Below are 19,234 nucleotides of genomic sequence, written 5' to 3' on the forward strand. Positions count from 1 at the left end.
GAGTAGGATAGTTTCTCTCGTGGTCTTTCAACTGTTTAGAGGCGTAAGCTATGACTTTATCTTGCTGCATGAGTACGCACCCTAGTCCTTTAAGAGAGGCATCACTAAAAACTATGAATTTCTCAGACTCTCTTGGCAGAACAAGGACAGGTGCAGTTACTAACCTCTTTTTCAGCTCTTGAAAGCTTGCTTCGCACTTATCATTCCATTGAAAATGAGCATTCTTTTTAGTGAGGGCGGTCAAAGGGCCGGAAAGATTAGAAAAACCTTCTACAAATCTTCGGTAGTAACCTGCCAATCCAAGAAAGCTGCGGATTTCATGGACGTTGGTTGGCCGCTCCCAGTTGACGACAGCCTCAATTTTGCTAGGATCAACTGCTATTCCATCTTTTGAGATAACGTGCCCTAAGAATGAAACTTTCTCCATCCAAAATTCGCACTTCTTGAGTTTAGCAAATAACTGCTTTTCCCTTAGAACATTTAGTACTGTTTTCAGATGCTCCCCGTGCTCTTGATGATTAGTCGAGTAAATTAAAATATCATCAATAAACACAACTACGAACAAATCGAGGTACATATGGAAAACACGATTCATTAGATCCATAAATACCGACGGTACGTTATTCACCCCAAAAGGCATGACTCGGAATTCGTAATGACCATACCTCGTTCGAATCGCCGTCTTTTGCACATCTTCTTCCTTTACCTTAAGTTGATGGTATCCCGATTGAAGGTCGATTTTCGAGAATACCCTGGCTTCCTTCAATTGGTCGAACAGGTCGTCAATCCTTGGTAAAGGATATTTATTCTTTATGGTAACGCGGTTTAGCTCCCGGTAGTCTATGCATAGTTGCATAGTCCCATCTTTCTTCTTGACAAACAATACCGGTGCTCCCCACGGTGATACGCTTGGGGGTATGAATCCTCTGTCCAAAAGTTCTTGGAGTTGTTTCTTTAGCTCTTTCAACTCGGCGGGCGCCATGCGATAAGGTGCTTTGTGAATGGGTTGAGTTCCCGGGATCAAATCGATGGTAAACTCAATCTCACGATCAGGTGGCAATCCTGTCACAACCTCAGCAAACACGTCTGGGTAATCGCACGCCACTGGAATATTTTCCAATGTATGCTCAGCTTCTGGTTTTGCCGTCACATAAGCTAAGAACGCTGATGCTCCTTGTCGTATATTCCTTGTAGCTTGTATTGCAGAAAGTAGCGGTGGAGTAGCTCGCGTAGAAGATCCGTTGAATTTAAATCTTTCAACACCTGGCAATTGAAAAACGACTACCTTCTCTCTACAGTTTATGCTCGCATAATACTTTGATAACCAGTCCATGCCTAGGATTACATCATATCCTAGAGATTTAAACACTGATAGATTGATGGGTAGGTTCCTTCCTTTTATATTCATTGGACAGTTCTCTACGATTTTATAGCATACGACTTTCTTTCCTCCAGGGGTTTCAACCGTAAGACTTTGTACTAAAGGTCGTGTGCTAACATGACGTAATTTAATGTATGCCTCATAAATGAATAAATGTGTAGCTCCTGAATCAAAAAGAGTACACACAAGGATACCAAACAAAAAGATGGTACCTGTCACAACATCGTTAACACCTCTCGTTTTTCTTCTTCGTTTACCTCAACAGGAGTTAAGGTATACACCCTTGCTTAGGCGGGTCGTTTGGATGGGTATGTCACCTGCAACGCTGCTCGCCTCTTTAGTTCGTAAGCGGCGGATGATTCGCGCATTCCTCTTTCAGCAACTGATGCTATATCAACCAATTTGACAAAGTTTCTAATCTCGTGGCACATAACTCTTTCCTTAATACGAGGATTAAGGCCAGTTTCGAAACGTTCCGCCTTTGTTTCCTCATCCGGGATTAGGTTGAGGCCAAACCTTGATAGTTCAATAAACCTCGAGGAATATTGCTCTACCGTCATTGTGCCTTGCACCAGATTCTGAAATTCAATGGCCCGTATCTGCCTTTGTGCCCTTGGAAAGAAACGCCCATTAAATTCTTTTACAAACCTATCCTAAGGGATAACAACTCCACATCACAACTCTATTCCTAAGAGTCCTTTCTTAGACTTCCACCATCTTGCAGCTTCATCGGTTAACCTTAGTATTGTGTAATTAACCTTTTGCTCATCAGTACAGCCAAGGGTCTCATGCAATAGCGCGATATCCGTAATCCAAGCTTCAGCAACTAACGGTCCTTGCATTCCATCAAATAGGCGAAATTGCTGGCTAGCAAAATTGAGCGTAGAACAACCTACCTGCGCCACTCGACCGGCAGGTTGTGGAATTCTTGCCACTACTTCAACAAACTGCCTAGTTGTTTCAGCCATAAATTGAGCTAAGGCCGGATTCACTCCATCATTAAATGGCGGAGGTGGGGGTGGGAATTCGTTATCATGGTTGCCATGACGATGGTTTCCGTAGTTTTCGTTACGAACAGGGTAAAGTCGAGGTGCCATAATTCTGTACCATCGTATCAAGTTAATCACCAAAATAATAATTAATTTAAATACTACACAATATATTTAATCACATAGATACGTATTGATTACCTTCAAAAGCTTATCATTCTCTAATTCTTACAAAGAGGTTACACACAAAAGTTTTTATTTTACTTAGGTTACATAGCATATTTAAACAAAACTGATGCTTCTACAGTTCTATAATTTATTCATTTACTATTATTTCAAACTTAGCATTACATTCTTCAAACAAAGTTTTTTATGTGGTTCATAAAATCGTTTATTAAAAGTAGCTCTTGGTTATGCCCTAGTTTCTAGGTAGGTCAATTCCGATGGTCACCTGAGCGAACTGCTCTGATACCAAACTGTAACGCCCCGAATTTGAGCCTGCAAATTCGTAAGCAGAAACCTCCGGTTTCCACGTGACATTACTACATCAGAGATAAACTCTCGCAGCGGAATATATTTTTTTTCTACTAAAGCCTTAGGTATTGATAGCATAACACACTTAGAGCTAACTGAAATACCTCGGTTCATTTATTAAAAGTTACTTATGTTTATCTTTACATGTCATATGCACACTAGGTGCATTAAAATTAGTGCCACAAATAGCACATAAGCTTATAACATAAAACATGCTAAACATGACACCGTTATACATATTTACATGCCATAAAACAAAACATAAGCACAACTAGTAATTTCTAAACTAGCACATAATCGCTCGTTGAATGGTTTCAAAAACCATCAAAACTGGCATATGGGTCCATGCCTTCATTCTCCAGATCTGCATCAGTAACTATGCAAATATGGCGTTATCATATTTGCATAGACAAACAAGTGAGTCATCTATTTTCATATCTACGTTACCATCAATCTAATAACAGTTCATATAGAATGTAAATGTAAGGGTTGTATGAATATGCATCGTAATAACTAATTAGTTTGTGTTTTAGGATCATCTTACTTCAGACCTCTCGTTCTAGGTTATCTGAACCCGTTCACGTCCTTTGCCTCACACTTAAAGTCTTACCTGTTTGCACTGGAATCCTACTGGTCCCAGCATTAGTTATATATTAGGCCTTCGGATACCCCTGGGTCACTATGAACCCCCTGGATCCACTGACTAGCCTTCCTTCCCCTTGCTACTACATCAGCCGTTATATTAATTGGACACAACATGCAATGCATGAACAACCACATGGAATAAACACACACCACACAGTCCTAATGAAACATAGAATCATTCCTCAGTAAGTACATCCATACTTACACTCTTCCCCGTGTAGTCCTTAGACTTCTTTTCTGTATAAAAATCCATCCATACAATAATATACAAATCAATTATCTATCAAACAAATCATTGTTTATAGACCCTCATCTCTTTATATTTATTATTATCCATCACTTCATTATATTTGAGACGATCACTTACGATAATCGTAAAACCTTGGTTCATAATTTGATGACGAGGCTATATGACCAATACCACCAAATATGAACTTGAAGGATTAAAATATATCATAAGGACAATAAGAGTAAATACGATCAACTCATGAAGGTCGTAAGATCAGTCATGAGGACAGTGAAATTAAAATACGAAATATAAATACGATCAACTCATGAAAGTCATAAGATCAGTCATGAGGAGAATGAATTTTAAATACGAAATATAAATACGATCAACTCATGAAAGTCATAAGATCAGTCATGAGGACAATGAAATATAAATACGAAATATAAATACGATCAACTCATGAAAGTCATAAGATCAGTCATGAGGACAATGAAATTTAAATACGAAATATAAGTACGATCAACTCATGAAAGTCATAAGATCAGTGATGAGGACAATGAAATTTAAATACGAAATATAAATACAATCAACTCATGAAAGTCATAAGATCAGTCATGAGGACAATTAAATGTAAAAGCAGTTTATATTACCCTTTACTTTAATTCTTTTATCTCTTAAGCTTATTGGGTCTTTTAAACAATTCATAAAAAAGTAATGAAATCAAATAGTAAGGAAGAAGTGTCAAGATTTACTTACCAATTTGATTTGGAGAGAAAAATAACTTCAAGAACACCGAAGTGGTTGTGTGGTAGAAGGAGAGAAAAAGGGAGAGAAAACCAAAGCACAAAACTTTCAAGGAAGTTGTCTAGGATTTGTGTGGAAAACAAGGAGCCTTGCATGCTTATTTATAGGAGGAAGGTAGGGGTATTTAGGTCCAAAATGTAATAAAAGAATTAGCTTATTGGATAATGTCTTGTAAATTTGGAATTTAGAATTTTCGTCCAACTAGAGGGCAGCCTACTCCGAGAATTATTTTGATGGTCAAACCTACTCCGATTGACGTGAAATTTTGAGGGTAGATAGAGGACTTCATGAAAAACATTTTCTCTTTTTGGTTCGTCTCATTTTGAGTTCGTTTTGACTTAGTTCCAGTCAAGTCAATGTTTCTGTCTATAAAGCCAAAATATCTTTTATCCACTTTCAGCGTTCACACTTGCTTTATTGATTTTTCCTCCTTTTCATGATTACTTTTGAGATATCCTATCCTTTCATCATTACTCTTGTTTTTTATACATAAATGTTTCTAGAAGCATGGAGATATTATTCTTGACAGTTTTTCGTTTAATATCGACAGTTGGGTTATTTAGGCTCGGGTCAAAAAGTCAACTGGTGGACTTTTTTACTAACTTTTGCCATATGATGGATCTTTCTTTTGTAAGCACAATGGTTTTTGAATTATCTAAATCTGAGTTCGTTTGACCTATTTTTGGTTCAATCAAAGTTTAAAGCTTAAATGTAAATTTTAAGTTTTTAAGGGTTTTTAGGTTTTGATCTTTTAATTTTTCGAAACAACTTTAGGTTTGCTTGTAAAAACATGTGGATATTGTTTCCTCAACAATATCAATGATTTCTTAAGTACTTGAAATTACTGGGCGTTACATTCTGCAGCTGTTGATGCCTAGGAACAATATTTCTGGGTGGAGATTTATGATGCCTGGGTGGTTTAGGTGGAGGACACCTAGGTCTTATATGACTGCTAACTCCACATTGGTGACACATGGGAGTTTTAGGAGCCTGCCACTTTTTCTTCCTTTGAACTTGCTGATGTGGGCATTTAGGTCTGATGTGCCCTGGCACGCCACAGTGATGGCATGTAGGAGGCTTTCTTCTTATAGGGAGCTTGGCTGGAGGTTGAGGGATCACTGGTACTTCCCCATCCATAACAGTTTTCACTTTATCCACGATTGAGGGTGGAGACTCGGGAATAACCGACTTCACAAAAATAGTCTGGGAGGTATAAGGAATATCATAAATAGTAGGAGGAACATACCCAAGTCTGGTCTTGTCAGTTGGGCACTTCTGAATAGAGAGCATGCGAATAAGCTTCTCATCAGAGGTCTTCTTAGTCCTGATGTTGTTTAGCTCTAGTACCTGCTGCTTGTATTTCTTCCTCAGCTTTAGGAATTCTACATATTGAAGTTGATAGGTTGACTGCATATCTCCTTCTTCACTATTGTTAGAGTAGTAGGACTGAGAATCCTCCTTTTCTTTATGTGGGGCCACGAAGGCTAGGAATTTTTCTTCCTCAGGAGTTTCTTCTTCCTTCTCAGACTCATCATTGAGAGTTACATTAAAGGCTTTCCCTTTTTGTTTCTTCAGATTTGCACATTCAATTCTAATGTGCCCGAAGACTGAACATTCGAAGCATTGGGGACCCCAAGGATCTTTCTTCTCTGCTTCTTCTGACTTAGTTGCGTGGGGAGCCTTTCTTAGTCTGTCAGAGAACTTCTTCTTGAATTTATTATTCTTCATAACCGTTCGAAGTTCTTGGCTAACATTGCCACTGCATCTTCATAAATATCGAAGTCTTCATCAGAAGAGACTCTGGATTTCTTCTTGGATACCATAGATGCCTTGAGGGCAATAGTCTTTGCCTTTCTGACTGGAGGTAAGGAGTATTCATATGTCTGAAGAGATCCTACCAGCTCTTCAATCTTCATCTCCTCAAGATCTTTGATTTCTTCGATAGTGTTACCTTAATCCTGAAACGCTCAAGCAAAGATCTTAGTATTTTTCGGATGAGTTTTAAATCTGAGATTTGTTTCCCAAGACTCACCATCGAGTTTCTTAGGTCGCTAATCTTGGTGTAGAACTCTCCAAAGGTCTCTTCTTCTAGCATCTTAATTTCTTCAAATTTAGAAATCAACATTTGAAGCTTGGTTGATTTTACCAGTTTTGTGCCTTCAAATGTTGTTTCTAGAATTTGCCATGCATCTTTAGCAACTTCACAATTTAAAATTCTTGTGAATTCAGATGGTGAAAGTGCTTGACATAGTGCATGGAGGGCTTTATCATTGGAGAGCCGTGTGCTTGTTTGAGTAATAGTATTTTCGTCTGTTTCTTCTGGTTTAATCCAACCAGTTTCAACAATTTTTCAGACATCAATTGATTTTAAAAAGAAGCGCATGCAGGCTTTCCAATAGCCAAAGTTTGTTCCATCAAAGGGAGGAATTGGATTAAGATTTTGAGACATTTAAAAAATAAACAAAATAGAAGTCAAGAGATTACACTTAAGAAATAAATCTAAAATAGAGTGTACCAAGCTTTGATACCAATTGAAAATAAATATTGACTTCTAATTTAACCAAGTGTTTGTGTTTGTGTGCAACAAAATATCTTCAATGCGGAATTTAAATAAGACAAGATATTTGTTACGAAGTGGAAACTCTGTGAAGAGAAAAACCACTCCAGGGCAGCCAAACCCAGGAACTCCACTATCCAAAAACAAAGCTAGTTACAAGACACTCGTACTCACATACTCTTATGCAATAGTCATACCTTTAACTCTAACAAGAAGCCTATCGTGAACGCTTCGCAACCAAATCTTCCATCTGAAGGGGTTTTTGATGGATTCCTTTATCATAAGGCCGACCCCTAAGATAGACTTCACACGAATTGTTGAGCACACACCGGCAACGGCTTGAGAGCTAGCGGATCTTCGATATGCCCTAAACACCCTCTCTAAGCACTATGGAATTCACTATTGAATTTTGTACAAAGCACAAGGCTAGGGCCCTCTGTTTATAGGCTTATTGGAAACCTGAAACTGCTGAGATTCGGGCTCTGGCTGTCGAGCGTCCGGACGGAAGGTAGCCACGTCCAGATGATCTTCTGCAATATCCTTTCAGAAACAGCGCAATTCTATCCTTATCAAGTCCACATCCAGATGTCTTGGCCGAGAGTCCCGACGTTCTTCGCTATAACTCTTTTCTGTGTTCTAACGGAACACTGAAATATTCTGAAATACTGGACAGCGTCCGGACATGTTGCCACATCGTCTGGACGGCTTGCAGAGACTCCCTAACAGTGTCGACTTCTGAAATCCAACTCCGTGTTTAATATTGATTGACCTAGTCATCCGGACGGTGTTGATCTGTCGTTCGGACGACTTCAACATAATCTGCAAGGCACTGCGGGGCGTCGGGATGTCTTCAAAGGCTCGTCCGGACAGTTGCACAGGAACCGATTTATTTGGCTTAGAGTTTGCTAGGACTCTTCTTGGACATCTTCTAGAAGCTTGTGATCAGTCACATGCTTTGATTTGAACACTGTCTGAATACATGAAGATTCTGAATTGAAAACCGATCATCCTGTTAATTTGCAACCATTACATAAAGTGTTTTTGGTTATTCAGAATGTAGCCACTATAAAATACTAACAGTTATAAAGAGCGAAGTTTTTTTTCTTTCGGATTGAATTTCCACTACCAATATTGTTACCAGATAATGTGCTTAACTAGTCAAACCTTTACTTAAGTTGTATTTTTGTTAACTTTGGTTGGACGAGTCCATGTGTGGGTTCAAAACTTCTATTCTTGTAAAAGTAAAGGTTGTCTTGTTTTGTAAGCTGTTGGAGAAGAATTTTAGAACAACAAGAGAGAGAGACAAGGAAAACAGAAGTCCAACTCTTATTACTCTTTCTCCTCTGTTCTGTGTTTTCCTGTAGAAACTCTATAGCAATATTTTTCTTCTTGCATTTTGTTTTCTTTGTCTATTTTACTACCATTTGTGATTGTCTTGCTGGAACAACCAATCAATAGAGTTTGGTATCAGAGATTGGTTCAAAGAAGAGTTTTAGGCAGAAAGTTGAAAAGAAAATAGAGGATATGTTGAAGGAGAAACATAGCTAGCACAAGTAGTGTGAATTTGAGCAGTGTTTAGGTACCAATTTTTTATGCTGAGAATTAAGATTTTTGGTGTATAAAAATGAAGACTTTATTTGTCTCCATAGATTTATGGGACATGGTAGATTCAGGATATGAAATACTTGAATCTCTATCAGAGTTGATAGAAGCTCAACAAAAGGAGTTGAAGGAGAACAAAAGCAGAGATGCAAGAGCTCTTGGAATGATTCAAACGGGAGTCTCAGAAACCATTTTCCCAAGGATTATGGGAGCAATAAGAGTAAAGGAGGCATGAGATATTCTTCAAGAAGAATTTCAAGGGGATAAAAAGGTAAGAGCCATCAAACTTCAAACTCTTAGAAGAGGTTTTGAAAATATGAGAATGAAAGAAAATGAAAGTGTGAAAGATTATTCCACTAGATTTTTGGAGTTGGAAAGTCAAATGAAAGCTTATGGTGAAGATATGACTGATCGTAGAATTGTTGAAAAAATATTTATGAGCTTGCATGAAAAATTTAATGTAATGGTGGCTGCTATTGAAGAAACTAAAGACCTCTTTAGATTAATGTCCAAGAGTTGGGTTCTTTGAAATCTCATGAGAAAAGATTGGAACGACACTTCGAAAAAGCAATAGAGAGTGCATTTCAATCTAAGCTCACTGTTCATGCTAAAAACTTTGAAAAGAAAGCTTTAACTATTGAACAAGTTGAAAGGAACTCATCTAGAGGAGCTAGAAGCTTTAGAGCAAGAGGAAGAGAAACAAGTCCAACAAGAAGAGGTAGAGGCAACTATGAAAGAAAATCAAGTAATGAAGGCTCTTCACAAAGATGTAATATTTGAAAGAAGAATAGTCATGTTGAGAAAGATTGTTGGTTCAAAGGAAAGCCGCAATGTTTTCATTGCAAAAAGTTTGATCATTTGCAAAAAGATTGTATATTATTGAAGAAGAATCAACAAGCAAATTTCACCGAGGAGAAAAAAGGTGAGGAAAACTTGTTCGATGCATGCCAACATGTTGTCGAGAAGAAGAATGATACATGGTTCTTAGACAGTGGTTGTAGCAATCACATGACACTGGAGAAAGAAATCTTTACTGTCATAGGCACCTAATTGAAATCAAAAGTGAAGATGAGAAATGGTGTTGTGGTGGATGTAAAAGGAAAAGGTAGCACTAGAGTTGAAACCAAGAGAAGCTAAAGAGAATTTGTGATGTTTTACATGTCCCGTAGCTAGATCAAAACCTACTTAGGGTTGGACATCTTTTGGAGTGTGATTATGCTCTTAACTTTGAAGGTTGTAGTTGTACGATTTATGATGAAGGGAAAGAAAAATTAATTATGGCTGAAGTTAAATCAGCTCCAAATAGAAGCTTTCCACTCACTTGCAAATATGCAAAAGATGTGGCCCTAAAAGCTAGTGTACTAGATGAATCATGGTTATGGCATAAAAGATTTGTTCATCAAAATTTTCAGAAAAATATGCTCAAAGTTTTATACTGTTGAGTTTGTGGACTCATATTTCTAGTAAGAATAAGATCATCCACATAGACCAGAACAATGAACTGAGCATTGGTTTTTTTGAACAAGAATAGAAAGCTGTTAGCCGAGGAGGCAAAGATGCCAAATTCCAAAAGATGAGCACTGAGCTGGGAGAACAATGCATGAGAAGCTTGTTTGAGACCATAGAGAGCCTTTTTTAGTAGACAAACAACCTTGGGATGTTGGGGATCTACAAAACCAGGGGTTAGGCCATATAAACTAATTCATTTAAGGAAACATGCAGGAAAGCAATACTAACATCAATCAATTTGATAGGCCACCCCACATGAGATAGTAAGAGAAATAACATTCTAGATAGTAATAGGTTTTGTTAGTATTTTGGCCTCATTCTGTGTTTTGGACAAAATCACTTGTGTGTAAAGATGCTTCACAGGGATTCTAGTATTCAGAAATGCTTCAGAGTCAGAAGATTTTCAGTTCCCTGTCAGCCGTCCGGACGATCGTGCCATACCGTCCGGACTCCCATCTGTCATTGTTCCATCTGTCTGGACGATGTGCCATACCGTCCGGACTCCAGACAAACCAAGCATCATCCGTCCGGACGACGCGTCTCTCCGTCCGGACCCTCCACTATGTCGAGAAGGTTCTATCCAGCTTGCATCCATCCAGACGTTTCAGCAGCACGTTGGGATGCCTCTCAGTACTTGAACAGTCTTAGATTCTTTCCAAGTTCCAATAAAGGGAAGATCGATCAACCGTCCAGACGATGTGGTATCCCGTTTTGACGCGTGTCTTCTTAAGGCAAGAATCGCAATTCAAATATCACCGTCCGGACGTCTGACAGCTGTGGTCCGGATGTGAGTTCATCAAAGAAGGAAATTGCCGATTCGACTTCAACTGTCGGGACGACTGCCTTTCATGGTCCGGACGCACGCACATTAGATATGGAAATTGCGTGTTGAAGTTCAGCCGTCCGGACGCTCATCCCCCATGGTCCAAACGCTCGAAGCCTTATAAGGAAATTACTTGCAGCGGACGTGCGACCGTCCGGACGATGTGCCATTCCGTCCGGATGAGGCTCTTAAACAGGAAAGATTTCCCTGCGAAATTTTTGGAAAATCTTGTCGCACAGTTGTTCGTCCAGATGGCCCATGTCCACCGTCAGGACGGCGCCCAGCTATATTTTGCCTGACCCTTATTTGAGCCCCCAACCTATAAATAGAAGCCCCTGGGCATTGAGAACTGCAAGAATTCGGTATTGAATTCCACAAGAGCTCAGAGAAGTTCAAGATCCCTCTGAAGCCGTTTCAAGTGTGCTGCGCTACAACTGAAGTCTATCTTAGAGGTCGGCTCTAAGGTAAGGAATTCCATTGAAGACCCCTTCAGGTAGAAGACCTGGTTGGGAAGCGTTCGTGTTGGGTTACACGTCAGAGAGCAAGGTACGACCACTGCATCGGTACATGTGAGTGTTACTATCTTGTATCTAGCTTCGTCTTCTGAAAAGTGGAATTCCTGGGTTTGGCTGCCCCGGATTGTTTTTTCTCTTAATTGAGTTTCCATTTCGTCAACAAAAACTATGTGTCTTTTATTTTCCGCTGTGCTTGATTTTGTTGACACTTGTTGCACACACTTTATTTTTAGAAGTCAATTTCTATTTTCAATTGGTATCAGAGCTTGGTACACTCTGAGAAGATTAAATTCTTGAGTGTCGTTGGTTTTTTACTTCTATTTGCTACTATGTCTCAAACTCTTAATTATGTTCCTACCTTCGATGGTACGAACTATGGCTATTGGAAAGCTCAGATGCGATTCTTTTTATAATCTATTGACTGTTGGAATATTGTTGAAACTCGTTGGACTAAACCAGAGGATACAACACTCGAGACAGTCCCTCTGAAAAACACCCGACTTTCCAATGATAAAGCCCTCCATGCTCTATGCCAAAAACTTTCTCCTTCTGAATTCGCCAAAATTTCAAACTGCGAATCAGCCAAAGAAGCATGGTAAATCTTGGAAACAACATATGAAGGCACGAAACTTGTTAAATCTGCCAAACTTCAAATGTTGATTTCAAGATTTGAAGAAATTAAGATGTTGGAAGAAGAGACCTTTGGAGAGTTTTACTCCAAGATGAGTGACCTGAGGAACTCCATGGTGAGTCTTGGGAAACCTATCTCGGATGTAAAACTCATCTGAAAGATTCTAAGATCTTTGCCTGAGCGTTTCAGAATCAAGGTGACCAACATTGAAGAAAGCAAGGATCTTGAGGAGATGAAGATTGAAGAGCAAGTGGGATCTCTTCAAACATATGAGCTGTCTCTGCCCCCGGTCAAGAAGTTGAAGACCATTGCTCTAAAGGCTTCCAAGAAGCAGGTAGAAGAATCATCTGAAGATAACTCTGAGGATGAAGAAAAGGTTGTGGCTATGCTAGCCAAAAATTTCAGAAGACTGATGAAAGATGATCGGTTTGAAAAGAAGTTTTCTGAAAGAGTAAAGAAATCTCCCAGAGAAGCTGAACCTGAGGAAGAAGATAAGAAAGATCCCAGAGGATCTCGAGGTTTTGAATGCTCAAGCTTTGGGCATATCCGGGCCGATTGCGGGAATCTTAGAAAGGGAAAGGGGAAAGCATACAATGTGACTCTCAGTGATGACTCAGAAGAAGAAGCTCCAGAGTCTGAAAAATTTCTGGCCTTTGTAGACCCACATGTTGAAGAAGAAGACTCGTATTACTCGGAGCATAGCGATAATGAGGAAGAGCTCAAGGAGGCCTACAAGACACTCTACATAGAGTATGAGAAGCTGAGGGAAGGCCGAAAAGCAGCACCTGAATGATCTGAACAGTTTGTAGACCGAGAAGAGTTCATTGCTGCTCAAAGTACAAGAGCTCGAGGAAAAGCTACTAGAGACGCAGCTCTAGCTAGAAAGAGTTACTGATGAGAAGCTGACTCGTATGTTGTCCATCCAGAAGAGCCCAAATGACAAGACTGGCCTCCGGTATGTAGCTCCCTCTTCTGATATTCCTTCTTTCTCAAAGACTGTGTTTGTGAAACCTACAGTCCCAGAGCCTCCTCCCACTGTTGAAGATAAAAAGAAGGAAAAGGTCAACGATGATGTTCTAGGCATTTAGGAGCCTCATTCCATCAGAAGACCTCCCATTTTTCATCACTGCTGTCTCAGTGGGCATGTTTGTCCTCAGTGCTATCTCCTAAAAGCACAGCCAAGCAAGAAGTGCCCAGACAAGCTCATTATGGCACTAGACCTACGGCTCAGCATCGGACTCCATGGCATCAGGCACCTCACCAAGCACCAAGGTATCAGTATCAAGCCCCTTGGTCTCATGCTCCTCAGCATCAGCGGCCTCAGCAGCAGTTTGTACCAGCCAATCACAGTGGCACCTACAAGAGCAAACCCAAGCAATTTAGAAGGCCTCAAAAAATGAAAGAAGAGCAATACTCCAGTGAGACTCCTATCTGGATGCAGAACATGATGGAGTGGATGATGCAGTGGATGATGCAGTCCTGCCAGCAACCACCCACTAGAAGGCCGGCTTGGGTCAAGAAGGACAGCTACCCCATGACGGGGTACAGACGCACCTAGCAGTTTCGGGTGTTCGTGCCTAGGATTCAGTTCCTAATCCTATGGCATCAAGTTTGATTGCTTATTTTGCTGTTATATTTGCAATCTAGGAACAAGTGGCATTCTAATTTTTACCCCCTAGTTCGGTTTGGAGACCTTTGCAGGTGTTTATTGGGGAAGACAGAAAAAACAGGTCGAGCAACTTTTTTTCTGTACTGGCATCATCAGGTTTGATTTTGTCTTGCATACAATTTTTTTCCCATATTGCGTATTTTTAATAAAAAATAAATAAAAAATTTGTAGTAGGTTGGTCCTTTTTAAGGTATGTCAGCTCTCTCATGCATTTCTTTCTTGGATTATTAGTTCACTATGCATTGATGAATTATTCTTACATAAGGTTAAAAACACAATTCTGACATATGCCAAGGTTTTCTGCTCAGTTGTTTTGATTGATAGCTTCTTTTCCTCATGCGATGAAAAATGTGCACTATCTCCGACTTTCCTATAAGGTACGTCTTTCCTTCTCTGACCTGTTGTTTCTAAAAAGTCTGGATAAGAGAAGAAGTTTTTGTTAAGATGACCAAATTGACCACTTACTAGTTGAACCTAGCACCCATAAACTCTGGCATTCCCTAAAGTTTGAAGCACCGTCAGAAACAAGCAGATAATCATATGATTTCTGTGTTTTTATAGTCACTGCTTATGTGCTACATTTGCTTTATGCCTTGCCCTCTACGTGCAAGTAAAACATTTACGTTGTCCTTCATGGTACAAGTAAATCATTTAGGTGCTACATCTCAGAGGGATTGTATCAGATTAGGGTGGTTAGGCCCTAGTGAGGTCTGACTTTTGGTCTGTCTTCAATTTATTCTCTCCTGTCTAAGAAAATCTGGTTGCTATTTGTCAAAATATTGAAAGTCATACCTTATGGGAAGAGGTCTCCACACACCCACACATTGCATGAGCAAATAGTGCTACTTTCCGTACTCGGGTTGCAAGGGAATCTATGCCTATCTTATTTTTGTCTATCAACTGTATATTTGAATAATTTTGACATGCTTTGTGTCTAATTTCTCAAGACAGGGATACATGCCAGTGCTCTTATACTTGTGAAGGACCTATCCATGCTGTTTTTTTCTTCTTTCCATTCAGCTTGATGTTTTTCCTTCCCTTTTGGTTGTAAAACTGGTTGACTTATATTACTCTGTTTCCCGGGTCCTTCTGAGACCGTTAGGGGGAGTAATTTTTATGACAGTTGGTTTTTATTACTCTGTTTTACCCTTTGTCCCTTTGTTACAAAAAGGTGGAGTAACTTTTATTTTTGGACCGGGAATGTATTTCCATACTGGTCACGTGATTTTTGTCCTAGAATGGCCAAAATGGGAGTTTGTTAGTATTTTGGCCTCATTCTGTGTTTTGGACAAAATCACTTGTGTGTAAAGATGCTTCACAGAGATTCTACTATTCAGAAATGCTTCAGAGTAAGATGATTTTCAGTTCCCTGCCGGCCGTCCGGACGATTGAGCCATCCCGTCCGGACGCCCATCTGTCACTGTTCCATCCGTTCGGACGACGTGCCATACCGTCCGGACTCTAGACAGACCAAGCATCATCCGTCCGGACGACGTGTCTTTCCGTCCGGACCTTCCACTGTGTCGAGAAGGTTCTACCCAGCTTGTATCCGTCCGGACGTTTCAATAGCACGTCCGGACGCCTCTCATTACTCGAACAGTCTCAGATTCTTTCCAAGTTCGAGTAAAGGGAAGATTGATCAACCGTCCGGACGATGTGGTATCCCGTTCGGACGCGTGTCTCCTTATGGCAAGAATCGCAATTCAAATATCACCGTCTGGACGTCTGACAGCTGTGGTCCGGACGCACATTTATCAAAGAAGGAAATTGCCGATTCGACTTCAACCGTCCGGACGACTGCCTTTCATGGTCCGGACGCACGCACATCAGATATGGAAATTGCTTGTTGAAGTTCAGCCGTCCGGATGCTCATCCCCCATGGTCCGGATGCTCGAAGCCTTATAAGGAAATTACTTGCAACGGACGTGCGACCGTCTGGACGATGTGCCATCCCGTCCGGACGAGGCTCTTAAACAGTAAAGATTTCCCCGCAAAATTTTCAGAAAATCTTGTCGCACAGTTGTCCGTCCGGACGACGCCCAGCTATATTTTGCCTAACGCTCATTTGAGCCCTGAGCCTATAAATAGAGGCCCCTGGGCATTGCGAACTGCAAGAATTCGGTATTGAATTCCACAAGAGCTCAAAGAAGTTCAAGATCCCTCTGAAGCCGTTTCAAGTGTGCTGCGCTACAACTGAAGTCTATCTTAGAGGTCGGCTATAAGGTAAGGAATTCCATTGAAGACCCCTTCAGGTAGGAGACCTGGTTGGGAAGCGTTCGTGTTGGGTTACACGTTAGAGAGCAAGGTACGAGCACTGCATCGGTACATGTGAGTGTTACTATCTTGTATCTAGCTTCGTCTTCTGAATAGTGGAATTCCTGGGTTTGGCTGACCCGGAGTGGTTTTTCTCATAATTGAGTTTCTACTTTGTCAACAAAAACTGTGTCTTTTATTTTCCGCTGTGCTTGATTTTTGTTGACACTTGTTGCACACACTTTATTTTTAGAAGTCAATTTCTATTTTCAGGTTTGTTGACCGGGCTATACGTTTCAGCATAATCAATTCCTAATTGTTGGTGAAAATGATAAGTGCTGAATGTTACACATTCAAGCCCCTTAATTTACATATGTTAAGCTCTTAGTTTTGTTATAATTTGATGTTTTGTGTTGCTTTTGTGTTTTATTGTATTTTACAGGTTTTAGAAGAAAAACCGATCAAATTCCAAGATTATAATGAAGTCAGCAAACTCACTTTTGGATAGATTCAAACTCAAAATCAATTTTAAATTTAAGGAAAGAGAAGTTGGCAAAAATTCGTTATCTTTGGAAAGAATCCAGAATGAGCATGTTTCAATAATGTAATCATAACTTTCGGCTCAAGTATCAGATTGCAACAAAATTGGTGGTATTGGAAAGCTAATAAGAAAGGCAACAAATATGTCAGAAATAGATTTATCCTAATTCGAACGTTTTCCATGCCAAAATTGTCCCGCAATAAAAGACCGCAAATCTGTACGAATTTTAGAATCCTTTTCCTACTTGGATAGAAATTTCAGAAAAGGAAAAGACTTGTAATTATTCTTTTTGGACTAGAAAACCTACTTAGAATTGTAATAGGAATTCTAGAACTTCTAAAGCTTCTCTAATCCCTATAAATAGGCCTCTAGCCTTTGAAGAAAGACACACAAACTTGGAGGAAGAATCAAAGACTACATTAAGAAGGAGGTTCTTTCTAGTTTTTATTTTCTTCCTTTATTTATTTTCTGGATGTATATAATTTTATTTTATATTAGTTGTAACTAATACTTTAGTTAGGGCTAGATTGAAGCCCTAATAATGTCTTTTTAAGTTTTTCAATTTGCCTTACTACAATTTATATATTGATGTTTAACTTGATTAATTCTAGTTTCTTGAATTCCTCACATGTTTATGTTTGGCCATCATATGCATGTGGTATGGATTTGTTATTTATGTCAATTTGAATGACCGAGTCCTGAGCATAATAGAGTAACGAAAGAACCCCGACACAGGTTCTTGTATTAATCAACATAAAGACAACTGGAATAGATACCATATTCCAATCTGAGTGTGTTTACCGATTTCCATAGATTTATGCTTCCTTGAAGAACAACTTAGTAGATACCATGCTAAATCCTTCAAGGAAGAAAAGAGTTAGAGTAGATACCATGCCTAACTCGTTGCTTAGGGAAATCAATAGCTTTAGGAGAAGATACCATTCCCTTGTGGCTGGTAAACATTAAACATCATGTTATGATTGTAGTATTGTGCATATTGCTAATCTTATTTGAGTATGATTAGCGGTGGATATTGAAGCCCTACCTTTTCTTCTTATTATTTTTTAATTCAATCTTTTATCCTGTCTTATTAAATTTATTTCTTTTAGGAATATCTTTTTAAACATAATTTACTAATCCTCGTGGGAATGATCTCGTATTTGCCTATTTATTTAGGTAGACAACAAGTTTTTGGCGCCGTTGCCGGGGATTGTGTTAAATTGTGTTTTTAAAGTTTTTCCTTTTACTTTAGTTATTTCTGTTTATGATAATCTTAAAAAAAAAAAAAAAAAAAAAAAAAAAAAAAAAAAAAGGTTTTTTCCTTTAATTTTTAATTTTTAATTTTTTAATTTTTAATTTTTATTTTTGTGTTCCTTTTGTTATGCTTATGTTCATTAAAAAAAAAAAAAAAAAAATTCAAAGTTAAGGAAGACATGGCAGACGTACATGTAGAGAATCCACCCCGAGTGGAAGCCGATGAAGAGTTCCTTCATACCACAAAATCCAAATCAGCTATCTTGCATTGCTTTTCAACCAAATGTGCAAAGCAATTTTGATTTGTCTCCGTTGCTCAATATGGTTCCACACTATAGAGGCACACCTACAGAGGATCCATATCTACACATTCAGGACTTCTTTGATCTTTGCAAAACTCAAAACATCCATGGCTTAAATGTGGAAGGAATCAGGTTAATTCTCTTCCCTTTTTCCTTGAAAGATAATGCTAAGTTATGGTTGAATTCTTTGGCTGCAGGGTCTATTCACAATTGGGAGGAGTTGACCACAAAGTTCGTGAAAAGATTCTTTCCAGCCCAACGGACTAGGCAATTGAGGAGGGAGATTCAAACCTTCCAACAAAAAGATGGAGACCTATTCTTTGAGGCATGGGAACACTTCAAGGAGCTACTTCTAAAATGTCCACATCATAATCTATCTCAAGACGATCAGGTACAAGCTTTTTATGAAGGTTTAAATTATTCTAACAAAAGTCTTGTAGATTCAGCTTGTGGAGGCATGTTAATGGAGAAGAATAGCGAGGAGGCCATAGAACTTTTTGAGACTTTAAGCGAAAACTCCCAACAATTCTCATCCCGTGGGAGGCAAGGACTCAAAAGAAAAGGCGTCTATGAAGTGAATGTCAATAATGGAGTTCAAACTCATATGGCTACCTTGGAGAGGAAACTGGATATGCTAGTGAAAGTCATGACTACTCATAACATCTCTCCAATTCAACAGATTGCTCAAGTTGAGGTATGTGCCATATGTTCTCATTCCGACCACACCACTGAGACTTGCCCCATGCTTTCATTTACAGATCAGGAGCAAGCGAACTATGTGGGCCAGAATAACTATCCTCCAAAGAACAATCCATACTCCAACACCTACAATGCAGGGTGGCAAACCCACCCCAATTTTTCATGGAGTAACACTCAGAATGTGCAAAATCCCAAAGGGCAGCAAAGAAATTTCCAACAGGAAAATAACTATCAAGCTCCACCACAAGCGGTCGAACCGAATCCAAAACCAAAGAAGAATGACCTTGAAGATGCTCT

The 19,234-nt window shown here is 39.3% G+C and overlaps 1 non-coding gene across 1 annotated transcript; it reads right to left on the reverse strand.

Moving 5' to 3' along the window:
- Positions 1-18,506: 18,506 nt before the first annotated feature.
- LOC133862098 (small nucleolar RNA R71) lies at positions 18,507-18,613 on the reverse strand. The gene has a single exon (XR_009899123.1). It is a non-coding gene; the product is annotated as a small nucleolar RNA R71 (small nucleolar RNA).
- Between the last annotated feature and the right edge of the window lie 621 nt (positions 18,614-19,234).

This window comes from Alnus glutinosa, chromosome 2, assembly GCF_958979055.1.
Source record: "Alnus glutinosa chromosome 2, dhAlnGlut1.1, whole genome shotgun sequence".
NCBI classification, from domain to species: Eukaryota; Viridiplantae; Streptophyta; class Magnoliopsida; order Fagales; family Betulaceae; genus Alnus; species Alnus glutinosa.